Source organism: Benincasa hispida, unplaced genomic scaffold (assembly GCF_027475165.1).
Source record: "Benincasa hispida cultivar pf3 unplaced genomic scaffold, pf3_genome.v1.1 HicScf1698, whole genome shotgun sequence".
Classification (NCBI taxonomy): Eukaryota; Viridiplantae; Streptophyta; class Magnoliopsida; order Cucurbitales; family Cucurbitaceae; genus Benincasa; species Benincasa hispida.
Window position 1 is genome coordinate 1 of NW_028326073.1, and position 12,870 is coordinate 12,870.

The 12,870-nt window shown below is 30.8% G+C and overlaps 1 pseudogene; it reads right to left on the reverse strand.

The window, feature by feature from the left end:
* Positions 1 to 11,666: 11,666 nt before the first annotated feature.
* On the reverse strand, positions 11,667 to 12,433 carry LOC150030668 (uncharacterized; annotated as a pseudogene).
* Between the last annotated feature and the right edge of the window lie 437 nt (positions 12,434 to 12,870).

Below are 12,870 nucleotides of genomic sequence, written 5' to 3' on the forward strand. Positions count from 1 at the left end.
GATAATCTCTCTTTTTCATCTCTCACAATATAAGTTAGTTGTTGCCCTTTCATTATCTTTGTTTTTGTTTCCTTTTAGTAAATCTACACAAATTTAATAATTAATGGATTACAATCTTCACCCAATGATGTAATCAAATTCAATCAAGTTTGACTCTTTTGGTCATTGAATTAATTAATAAAACTAAAGTTTAATCTAAGCTGCAAGGAAAAATTGAATGTAATAAAAAAATCCTAATCAAACAAATCGAAAATGTAACTGAGTTGGGTTCAAACCTATTCGGTTGGATGTATTGGTTTTCATATGGAAAAAAGATTCAGTTTTATCAATTTCGATTTTGACAATTATAGACCGCTTTTAAATGGCCTGATTGATAAGAGATATAATAAAAATCATGAATTGAAAACACGAGTCTCGCTGAAATTTTCAGATATTGCATTTGATCTATCACCAATGTAAAAAGTTTATGATTTATTATTTACTATGATAATATTCTAGGGCTTTAGGCCTAACAACCCTTCTTATACCAGACCAAATGTAAATTTCAGTTTGTTTGCATGCTCCACATTCTACCGCTCGCGACGCACACACACCTAGAATTAATGAAATGTTGAACCATCAAATCCAACTAATTAAACCATCGGTTAATCAATTTGAGCTGTTTGGGTATTTATTTCGAGTGGTTCAACTTGATTCTTCACTTTGACTTGTATTTACTAGCAATTTGACGCTCAAACCATGCGAAATTGAGCTGATTACACACCTCTAATTTGGTCTTATCACTTTCAATTCTATAAATAATAAATATGCAGGTTTTAAAATATGTTGAATAAGTAGTGACATATTAGATATAAAATTGAGATATAAGGATCTATAGATACGAATTGAAAATTTAAGGATTTCTTAGACTCTCAAGCTTAAAATCAAAGTTTAAAGATTAAAGTTTAACCTAAAAAAGTGTGTTGGACCTTAGCATTATTTTTCTTTTAACAAATTGATTTGTAGATTGTCAAATATTAAGAATTGAACACAATTGTCATTAAGAAATCTATTTGATCGTTCTCAAAAAAAAAAAAAAAAAAAAAAAAAAAAAAAAAAAAAGCTATTTGATATATCTCAAGAGTAAGATAGCTATTTAATATACATTCAATTTACTTTGCTTAATTTTTTTAAAATTTTCTAAAGTCTTTTTTTAATTGAATAAGACGTGGAGTTGGAATTTTCTAAATATTTTCTAAATATTTTTAATTTTCTACATTCTATTTACTTTGCTTAAATATTTTCTAAAGTCTTTTTTTTAATTGAATAAATATTTTTAATTTTTTAAAGTCTATTTATAAAAATCTTCCAAATGAAAAACACAATAGTATTATATATATTATCTTGACAACTTTGTTAGAAAAGGAAATGGTGACAAAAATGGTTAGCTCCCAATTGCCATAATAAGTTTTGTAGGGTTCAATTCAATGATTCTTACATTTCTTTCATTAATGTAAAATGATGAATCTAATTTTAAAATATATTGCATTTCAACCATTATTTATTTTTTACTTTTTTATCATCATCATTATCTTAGAACATATTTGGAAGTGATCTTAACATGGTTAAAATCATTTTTGCCATTTTTTAAAATTACAATGAAATATATTTTTAATGGATCAATCCCAATTTTGATGAAATGAAAAATACATTTAAAAATATAAAATTAAATATTAACAAATTAATTTTGAATGATAAAGACATATTTCAAAATGATTTTGAATATGACAAACTAATTTTAATAATTTCAAAACTACTTCTAAATATGCACTAAATATTTATTCTCACATCACATACAATCATCATATATAGTTCAATCAACATGTTGTCAATAGCGATGATTTTAACAAGAAAGAATTGAGGGTTGGAAATGAAACTATTTACAGCTATATTTGATAACTATATATTTTTTTAATTTTCTGTTTTTATAAGTTATATGTTGGTTTCTTTCACAACTTTTTTACTATACTCTCACTATTAAAAGAAATATTTGAATATTCATATTCAAATTTCAAAAGAAACCAAGTTTGTAAAAGGTTCTTTGATATTATAAACTTCAAAATTAAGGTTAGATTTGGAAAATAATTTTAAAAAGTAAACACCAAAAATAAAAAGAAAATAGTATTTATAAACTATTTATACTGTTATCATTTTATAATGTAACCTTTAGTTAAAAAGAGCCAAAATAGGGTAAAGTTTCATAATAGAATTATAATAATAATAATACACAAAGAGATCTCAATAATAGAACTAAGTACAAAATGTAGTGCAATCAACTAATAATAATAATAATAATAATAGTCTCTTAATTGCCACAATTTTTGGTCAGTAATAATTGAGATAAGATTACTTGTTCAATTTAATTTAAAATAAATAAAAGATGAGATCGGCATGCCATGAATTTATGATGAAATTTGTAGTAATTTGAAATTTCTAAAAGGGAGAATTGAAAAATAAAAAAAAAAAAAAAAAAAGTCTTAAAAGTAGGGATTGGGATATGAATGAATGTGATGTATAGCACTTAATAAAAGCTTAAAGAACTTTCTTTAAATAATTTTTTATTTTTAAAATAAAAGCTTAAAAGAAGAAGGATTTGAATGGAGGCATGTGTTGTTGCATGTGGGTGTGTGTTTGTCCCTTCAAATTATCACATGGGACACTTGCAATATTCTATCCCATAAATCATTACTTTCAACAAAAACCAAAGTCCCAAAAGGGAGAGAAAAACATATCATTATCAACTATATTATGCAACTAAAAAGTAACAACAATAATAGTTTAAAATAAAATGCTTCTTTTCTTTTATACTAATTGATTAATTTAAAATAATTATGAAGTAAATTTTAAAACTTAATATTTTAAATTAGTTCATAGATGTTATATTAAAGACTGAGAGTGAATATTTTGTAAAAATCAAGGTTAAAGTATGAATTTCGAAACTTATGAACTAAATTAAAACAAAATTTAAATTTTAAAGATAAAGTTGTAACATTTTGAAATGGACTAAATTAATGTGAAACTCAAAAACTTAATAACTAAAAGTATGATATTTTAAAACTTAGGGACTTAGTGGAAACTAAACTCAGAATTTGGGACCAAAACGGTATTTTTTTTTTCCCCTACTTGTGCCCAATTTTATTCTCGTATTGAATATGGGCCTAGGCCAGCTAGTTTTCGGGTTGGGCTAAATAATGATGTAATATTGGGCTGTTATAAAAGTATGTTGAGAGAAAAGGCCCATTTTTAACCGAAAACTGTGAAAGGGCCTGTCATCTCCATGGGCCAACTCCAAGAGCCTTATTGATCCCTGGTACAAAAATCCTCTTTTTTTTTGAGAAAAATAGCAAATTACAACTTTATTCCATAAATTTTCATATTTATATCGATTTGTGTGGTATGTTTCTAAATATTTCATTGTATCTAATAGATCTTTGAACTGTAAATACTTTCAATTTGCCCTTAACTTTCAAAGGTTTATGACTTTTTCAACATTTTTTAACATTATCAAATATATTAGACATAAAACTGAATTTTGTGTCTAGTACGTTCATGAATTAGAAAAAATGGTTGGATTGATCGAACTAAAAAAAGTTAAAAATTTAGAGACCTATTAGACACCAAATCAAAAGTTTGAGGATTTCATTGTTAAGACACATTTTGAAGCTTGGAGACATATTTGACCTAAATAAGACAATTTGAAAGAACTAGAAATTTTATAAAGTTCATATGGATATGTTTGACACAAATATAAAATTTTAACTTGTGATTTAGTTAAAAAAAAAAAAAAAAAAAAAAAGACAGTTTTATTCAGACAACCTATGACAATTCGAATAAAAAATAATCTCATCATTATTTATTCTCTATGCACATGAAATCTTTTAGGGCGTGTGTTCACTGAAAACTGACGTTGATGATTGATTCGTCGGTTTTAAATAGCCAATAGTCGTCGATTTTGGGAAGACCTATGGCATCTACCGATTGATCGCATGAACTACTGGTCAATTTTGTAAAACTTAAGAAGAAGAGATGTTAGTTCATGGTGGCGCTAGCTCCAATGAAGTGAGTTTTGTAAAAACCATCGCTAAAGTATAGTAGTAATTGTTAGTATAATTACTTTAAATCTATATTAAATAGATATAACTCTATGATCATTTATGCTAAATTATCAAGAATAAAATACCATATTCCATTGTACAATTGACGACAATTATAAGGCATCTATTGTCTTCCTCAACCAAGACTCCATATGCTCTAAGTGGATTCTCTCTCTAGATGGGATTCAAGAGAGATTGGTTGCTTATTGTTTTGGTATCTTGGGGACCATAGTCCTAAAGTCTTTTTATATACTAGTTCAATTAGGGTTCCCATTAAACCTTAATTAACAAGTAATGAACTTTTACCCATTAAGTTCATACTTAATTAGGAATCTAGGGCCTTAATTAAGGGCTGGTTGCACAAATAACAATCAAATCTAAAATAATGAAAAATGTAGAACAAGGATAAACATATTAGGGATATGGCACAAAATTAGCACTAAATATCACTGACAGTAACTATCAGGGATAACTATATAGGTAAATGACTAAAAAGCCCACACGAAGCCTACCATTTCTTGTTTCTTCTTTCGATTTTCTCAAATTTAAAACTAGCTATCAATGATAGTAACTAATAGCAGACTAACAGTTGATCTTCCCTACTATCCTCTAGGACCTTAGATTGGATGGTGGGATCCAAAGTGACAAGAATTTTGAGGAAAAAATTGGAAAATTTTCTGGTTTGGTGTCTAAGTGTTGAAGAACTCTTTCTTCACTTAAAATCAGAAATTGCACATAAAACTCAACTGAAAGCTTTTGGGTTTTTATCAACTCAGTCATGCAATCTAATTTGCTAACTAAATGACACCAAACACATTCCACACAAGTGAAATTTAGTGTTACATTGTCAGTTAAGTGAGAAAAATCTACTAACCTTTATTTTTCCATTTTTAATATTAATTGATTTTTAATTTAAAATAAAATTTGAATTTTATTCAAAAATTAATTTTTAAAATCTAATTTCAAAATCTAAAATGGAAAAATTATTAATTAACTAAATAATTTAATTTAATATCAATTATTAAATTAATACTATATCAAATATGAATCTTTATTCATATAATTAATGTTTAAATCATATTTAAATATTTTACAATTCTCTAATTTCGTTTAGTTCGATAATTAAACAATCGTTAATAATCTTCTTAATTCGAATTCGAACGTTTCAAATTTTCTCATCACACTATTCTAAGGTTTAGTCCATTTGTGAGTTGGTAGGAAGACCTAATGAACCTACAGATCATGAGCCCTAACGATCCGAGATTTAATTGGCTAAACTCTTTAAAAACGAATTAATCAACATTCGTTAACTACCAAGTCACTTCACTAAAGCCCGTAGCTGCACTCTCCTCACTGTAGGTATATTTTTGTCCACTTGATTTAACCATAATTAGTAAGTTGATCATTCACAGATTATTCGTAATAATAGTTGGGTCAAAAGCTATTTTATCCACGAGATTACCTTTTTCACCTTAAGTCCCACCGATCCTCTAATGAACAATTGGTTTGTGATCCAAGCACCAAATCGAGTCCTTCTCGGGCCAATGAAAGGGTGGGACCTCTTGTTCAAGACCTAAAGCCAGTATTTAAAGGAACAACCTTTTTACTATCCCTAAAAGTGGGTAAGAGCAAATTTTATCTTACACCCTATGTCCTCAGTTATCTACTCGGTCCTACCCCTGAAATTGGATGCTTGTTGAGCCGGCATTCATAGTTATCTACTTTGTCTTACCCCTGAAATGGGATAATCCTGAATAAACAGGAGTTCATAGTTAACTAAGGATTAAGGTCAACTTACCTAGGTCATCGCTTTGAATTAGTTAGTCTTAAACAGTAAACAACGTTATAAAGTAAGAGTGATTTATTTCTCGATCCAATCTTATGTAAACTATTTGCATAGAACGCCTTCACTCGCATGTCTCCACATGAATGATTCAAGATCACATCGTTTATACTAAATAAAAAGTGGGTTGCATCCGATAGTGTTTCTATAATAAGGTACCCAACCTTATCAGTATACTATAGACCGTTTTGGCTATTTACTCGAACTCGATCTATTCTTATGTCTCCACATAAAGTCCAAGTATTCATGTAATAGCCATGAATCTTAGTTGATTTGATTTATCTTTTACAAGTGCAATTTACATATTCAATAACAATTTTATTAAATAAGCCTCAATAACTTCTTTATTGCAAATAGAATATGTTTAATTTTACAAACTGCGAATTTTAGGACATACAACCTAACAAAATTCTACTTGGACTAAAACTTCAATGAGTTTACATATATACAGATATATACAATGTTGAGTATGAGATACTAAATACAATGAACTAGGGTATTAGATACCCATTAATTCTCTCACTTACCCTAAATTTATCTATCTTGTAGTCTTAGTCCCACCAAGTGACCCTCGAATACTTTAGCCGAGAGGGCCTTTGTAAAAGGATAAACTAAATTGTCTTCTGAGACTACCTATGTGACGATCACGTCTTTTTGGTGTACTATCTCCCTGATGAGATGGTACTTGCGCTCGATGTGCTTTCCGCGCTTATGGCTTCTTGGTTTTTGGAAATTTTCAACTGCTCCACAATTATCACAATAGAAGGTGATCGATAGATGCATATTTGGAGCAACTTCCAAGTCGGTAAATAACTTTCTAAGCCATACTGCTTCCTTGACTGCTTCACATATAGCTATGTACTCTGCTTCCATGGTGACGTCAGCAATACAACTTTTCTTTACACTCCTCCATACTATAGCTCCTCCATTCAGAGTGAATACTGATCCCAAGGCTAATTTCCTAGAATCCACATCAGTTTGAAAATATGAGTTAATCTATCCAGTAAGGATCAGATCCTTAGTACCATACACGAGCATATAGTCCCCCGTTCTCTGAAGATATTTGAGGATGTTCTTAACGACAATCCAATACTATCAATTTTGAAAGATTAACACTCAAAGCTATCAGTGACTATTATTGAGAAACTTTTATCATGATTATCTCAATAATAGATTTTTATCACTAATAGACTTCTACAACTGATATCTACCTAAATTTGATATCGCTAATATATGAATATGATTGATATCTATCTAAGTTCTATCACTAATATCACTAATAATTGTCATTATCAATATACAATATTACGGTACACAAATACACAAATATTTCAATTTGTGTCCTTCATTTTGGGCCATCTATGCCATTTAAGTTTATTTCTAATAAACATCATTCTCTTAAAGTCTTATAAAAAGGAAAAAAAAAAAACTATCAACCAATTTTATTTGCTATTTATATTTAATGTTTCGTTACAATAACCAAATTTGATGATTGACTTGTTGATATTAAGTCACTTATGAATTGGATACTGTCAAGTCTTGGGTACGAATCTCAGCCTCATAATTCTTATGAAAAAAAAAAAGGAAGAAACAAAAATTGGATAAAGGAAAGAAATTTAAAAAAAAAAGAAAAAAAAAAGAAAGAAGGAAAGAAAGAAGAGAAGCAAAAACTGAAGAAATGAAAGAAAATTAAAAAAAAAAGCAAAAACCGGGGAAAGAAAAGAAAATTAAAAATTAAAAAAAAAAAAAAGAAAGAAGAAGAAAGGGAAAGAAACAAAAAATAAAAAATAAAACATAAAAAAACACACAATTAACAAAGGGAAAGGAGAAGAAGAAAAAATCGGAGAAATGAACGAAAATAAAAAATAAAACAAAGGTAAGAAGTAAAAATCGAAGAAAATAAAGAAAATAAAAATTTTAATTAAAAATAAATAAATAAGAAGAAGAAGAAGAAGAAGGTGTGCAACAAGACAAGATAATGGAGGGGGAATTGAAAATTAGAAAAAATTCAAAAATTAACTAGTCAATACTTCTATATTTGCAAATATTATAAAGAGGTAATATAATTTTAGATTTTTCCTTATTTTACTATCTCATTACAAAATATCCATTAATTATTTAGATCGCATAATATGACCCAATCTTAATATAATAATCCAATGCGATAAAAATTATTATCCTAGATAATAATTCATACTTAATTTAAACATATTATTATTTAAATATGTCTAACAATCTCCCACATGGGCTATGTCTATGTACCTAATATAATTAAATCACATAAACCTTAAGCGCGCATAAACAAGTTATTTCAACAATAGAATTCCCCTTTAGTTCAATTTGATCCATCTCCTATATTAGCATGGAATCAAGGTGGCTTTCGTCACTACCCTTGTAACTAAACCTTCCTTGATCACCAATTCCAATACATTCAATGACATAGATCAAGTATGGATAGATAGTATGGAAACTACATGCAAAGTGATCTAGATCATGCTTGTTTCCAACTGGTCCAAATTCCTTAATTAGATCATTCTAAAAAAAAACTTGATGCTAAACTGCATGCATGATAAACAAGTTCAGATAATAAAATATAAACCATTAACTTTATTCTATATAGAAAATAAACAAAATAAGGTCAAAGAACATCCTCAATAACAAACTCCCACTAAACCATGGAATCAGAAAAGTGACTAACACCCATGTGAGCAACATGCTCATGAAAAACTTTAGGTGGTAAACCTTTAGTCAAGAGATCTGCCACCATAGAGTTTGTTCCTATGTGTTCTATTGAAATTTGACCATTCTAAACTCTTTCTTTAATAACTAGAAACTTCATGTCTACATGTTTTGACTTCATATTGCTTCTGTTGTTGTTGGAATACGTCACAGCTGACTTATTGTCACAAAATAATTTTAGTGGTCTTTCTATGCCAACCACTATCCACAACCTAGTGAAAAATTTCGCAACCATATTCCATGATTGGATGCCTCATAACATGCTATAAACTCCGCAACCATGGTAGAAGAAGCCATAAGTGTTTGTTTAACACTTTTCCAGGATATAGCTCCTCCAGCCAACATGAAGATATAGCCTGAAGTGGATCGCAAAGTGTCTTGACATCCAGCATAATCAGAATCAGAATACCCAATGATCTCCAAAACTTCTGATCTCCAATAAGTGAGCATATAATATTTTGTTCTCTGTAAATACCTCATAACCCGTTTGGCTGCTTTCCAATGATCCATCCCCGGGTTACTCAAATATCTGCCTAACACTTTAACTATGAACGCAATATCTGGACGCGTACATACTTGGGCATATATTAGACTTCCAATGGCCGATGTATAGGGAACCTTCTGCATCTCCTTAGTCTCGAGTGTGGTCTTGGAGCATTGACCTAAATGAAATTTATCACCTTTAGCGATCGGGGTATCTCCCGACGCACAATCTTTCATGCCAAATCTACTCAAGATCTTTTCAATGTAGTTCTTTTGTGACGATCTCAAAATACCTTGAGAACGATCTCGCAGTATTTCAATTCCTAATACAAAAGAAGCATCACCAAGATCCTTCATCTCAAAATTTCTTTGAGAAATCTCTTAGTGTCATGCAATAAACCTACATCATTACTAGCTATGAGTATGTCATCAACATATAACACCAGAAAGATTGATTTACTCCCACTGAACTTGTGATATACACAATTTTCCACAATGTCCACCTCAAAACCAAAATGAGGTTATCACTTCATGGAATTTGTGATACCATTGATGAGAGGCTTGCTTGAGACCATAGATGGATTTCTTTAATTTTCACACCATAGACTTTGAATTACTAGACACAAAGTTTTCTAGTTGCACCATATAAATCGTCTCATTAATGTTCCTAGTGAGAAATGCAGTTTTTACATCCATCTAGTGTAGCTCTAAACCAAAGTGAGCTACCAGCGCCATGATTACCATAAAAGAGTCTTTCGATGAAACCGGAGAGAAAGTCTCTTTGTAATCAATGCCTTCCTTTTGAGTAAAACCATTTGCAACAAGACGAGCCTTATATCTTTCGATATTGCCATGTGAATCCCTTTTGGTTTTAAATATCCATTTACAACCTATGGGTTTCACTCCTGATGGCAGTTCGATAAGTTCCCAAACGTCATTGTCTTTCATGGATTTTATTTCCTCTTCCATAGCACTTATCCACTTTTGAGAGTTAGAACTTTGTAAAGCTTGTTGGAAGTTGATTGGATCATCTTCCATTACGCCTACATCATCCTGATGTTCTTGAAGAAACACAATATAATCATTTGGAATTGCACTTCTTCTCTCTCTAGTAGATCTTCTTAATGGCACTACTTGAGGTTGTTGAGTTTGAACTTCAGGTTCAACAATGGGGACTTCAATGTTGTCTTGTTCTATAATTGGTTCAACAATGAAGTCAGGAATTGAAGCCTGAACATCATTTATAATCACATGAGGAAAAGAAACTAATTCCTCTTCAAAGACAACTTTCCAAACATGATCTAAAAAAGGGATCATAAAACTGAGTGCTTAGAATACCCAACAAAATAACAACTAATATTCTTGAGTCCAATTTTCTTTCATTAGGCCTATAAGGCCTAGCCTCAGCTGGACAACCCCAGATATGAAGATGCCTAATACTAGACTTCTTTCCTGTCCATAGCTCATAAGGGGTTTTAACTACTGCTTTACTAGGTACCCTATTAAGGATGTATGCTGCAGTCTTTAGTGCCTCACCCCAGAGGGATTCTGGTAGAGAAGAATGACTAATCATACTTCTTACCATATCCTTAAGTGTTCTATTTCGCCTCTCTGCTACACCATTCATGCTGGGTTTTCCCGGCATAGTGTATTGCGGGACGATTCCACATTCCTCTAGGTATTTGGCAAAGGGCTCTGGACGTTGTTCACCTGATCCATCATATCTACCGTAATATTCACCACCACGATCAGATTTGACAGCCTTAATTTTCTTTCCAAGTTGAAGTTCGACTTCAGCTTTGAAAGACTTGAAAACGTCCAAGGATTTAGACTTCTCATGAATTAAATATAGGTACCCATATCTTGAATAGTCGTCTATGAACGTAATAAAATATTGTTGTCCATTCCAAGAGGCCGTAGGGAATGGACCACAAATGTCTGTATGTATTAGTTCTAAGACTTCTGAGCATCCGTTGGCACCTAATTTTCTTATGTTTGTCTGTTTTCCCTTAATACATTCCACACAAACGTTGAAGTTACTTAAATCAAGGGAATCAAGAATTCCATCTGACACAAGTCTTTGAATTCTCTGTTTAGAGATGTGACCTAAACGCTTGTGCCATAACATAGCGGAATTTTCATTTAATTTACGCTTTGTACCACATGAATTAGATAACAGGATCTTGTTAAATGAAGCAAAAGAATCAAGCATATATAGATTATCAATTAAAGAACCAGTACCAATAAGCTTAGAATCTTGAAAAAGACTAACTTTATTATTTCCAAAAGAACAAGAAAAACCAAATTTGTCCAAACTAGAAATAGAAACTAAATTCCGTCTAAATGACGGTACAACAAAAGTCTCATTCAGATCCAAATAACAACCAGTTTTTAAAAGTAGTCTAAAATTTCCAATAGCTTCAACTGGAACTGCTTTGACATCGCCCACATAGATGAATCTTTCAGCATCACTTGGCGGCTGGCTTCACAGGCAACCCTGCATTGATATACTTATGTGAGTAGTAGCACCAGAATCTACCCACCAAGTATCTGTAGGTACAGAAGCTAAATTAACTTCAAAACAAATCAAAGTAAGAAGTTTACCCTTCTTTACACGCCACTTGGCGTACTTGGGACAATCTTTCTTGAAGTGACCTTTCTTTTTGCAGAAAAAACAAGGATTTTCAGTAGCTTGTTTCTTGTTTTTATTCTGCTGAGATGTCCCTTCTGCAACATCCATAATTCTCCTTTTCTTCTTATCACGAGAGCCTATTGTCAAATAAGCACTTTCTGTCCTTTCTCTCTTAATCCTATCTTCTTCTTACACACATTGTGAGATAAGCTCATTAATACTCCATTTATTCTTCTGAGTATTATAGCTTATCTTAAACTGAGTGAATTGTGCAGGAAGAGAGATAAGTACCAGATGCACGAGTAAATTTTCATTTATCTCGATATCAAGTGCCTTTAATTTACCTGCGAGATTAGACATTTCCATAATGTACTCCCTTATGTTTCCATTGCCCTTATACCTCATAGAAGTTAAAGAAGTCAAAAGACTACTTGCTTCCCCTTTCTTATTTTTAGCAAAATATTTCTCAATTTGAGCAAGAAACTTATTGGCATTTTCACTTTCTGTGATAGAGCCCTGAAAAGACTCTGGAATGGAGTTCCTAATGATCATCAGAAACATGCGATTTGACCGTTTCCACTTCTCTATATTAGCCGTATTCGACTATTCACAATTAATACAAACATGTCATAAAATAAACATAACAAAATAATTTCACATATGTGGTGGGCCCCTTTAACAAGATACCTAGCACAACATTGATGTCTAGCCTTTGGGCAAAAAACACCAACTGTAAATGATACTCTCAACGTAGTAATCAAAGTACTGACAATTAACTCTGTCAAAAAATAGCCTTTCTTTGGACCGACTATTTTTCACATGAGCAATCCTTATAATTGCCACATACTTATTACCACATACATACCCACAATTTGGCCAAATAATTATCTTCCTTTGGGCCGATATTTATCCACATAAATTCATGAATATGCACATCTTATATTTCAAAATTAAAACGATCTAGATAATAGAGGCTACTTTGGTAACATATTATTTTTGAACAATTCAATCTAAAATATAAGATACAATAATATAATAAT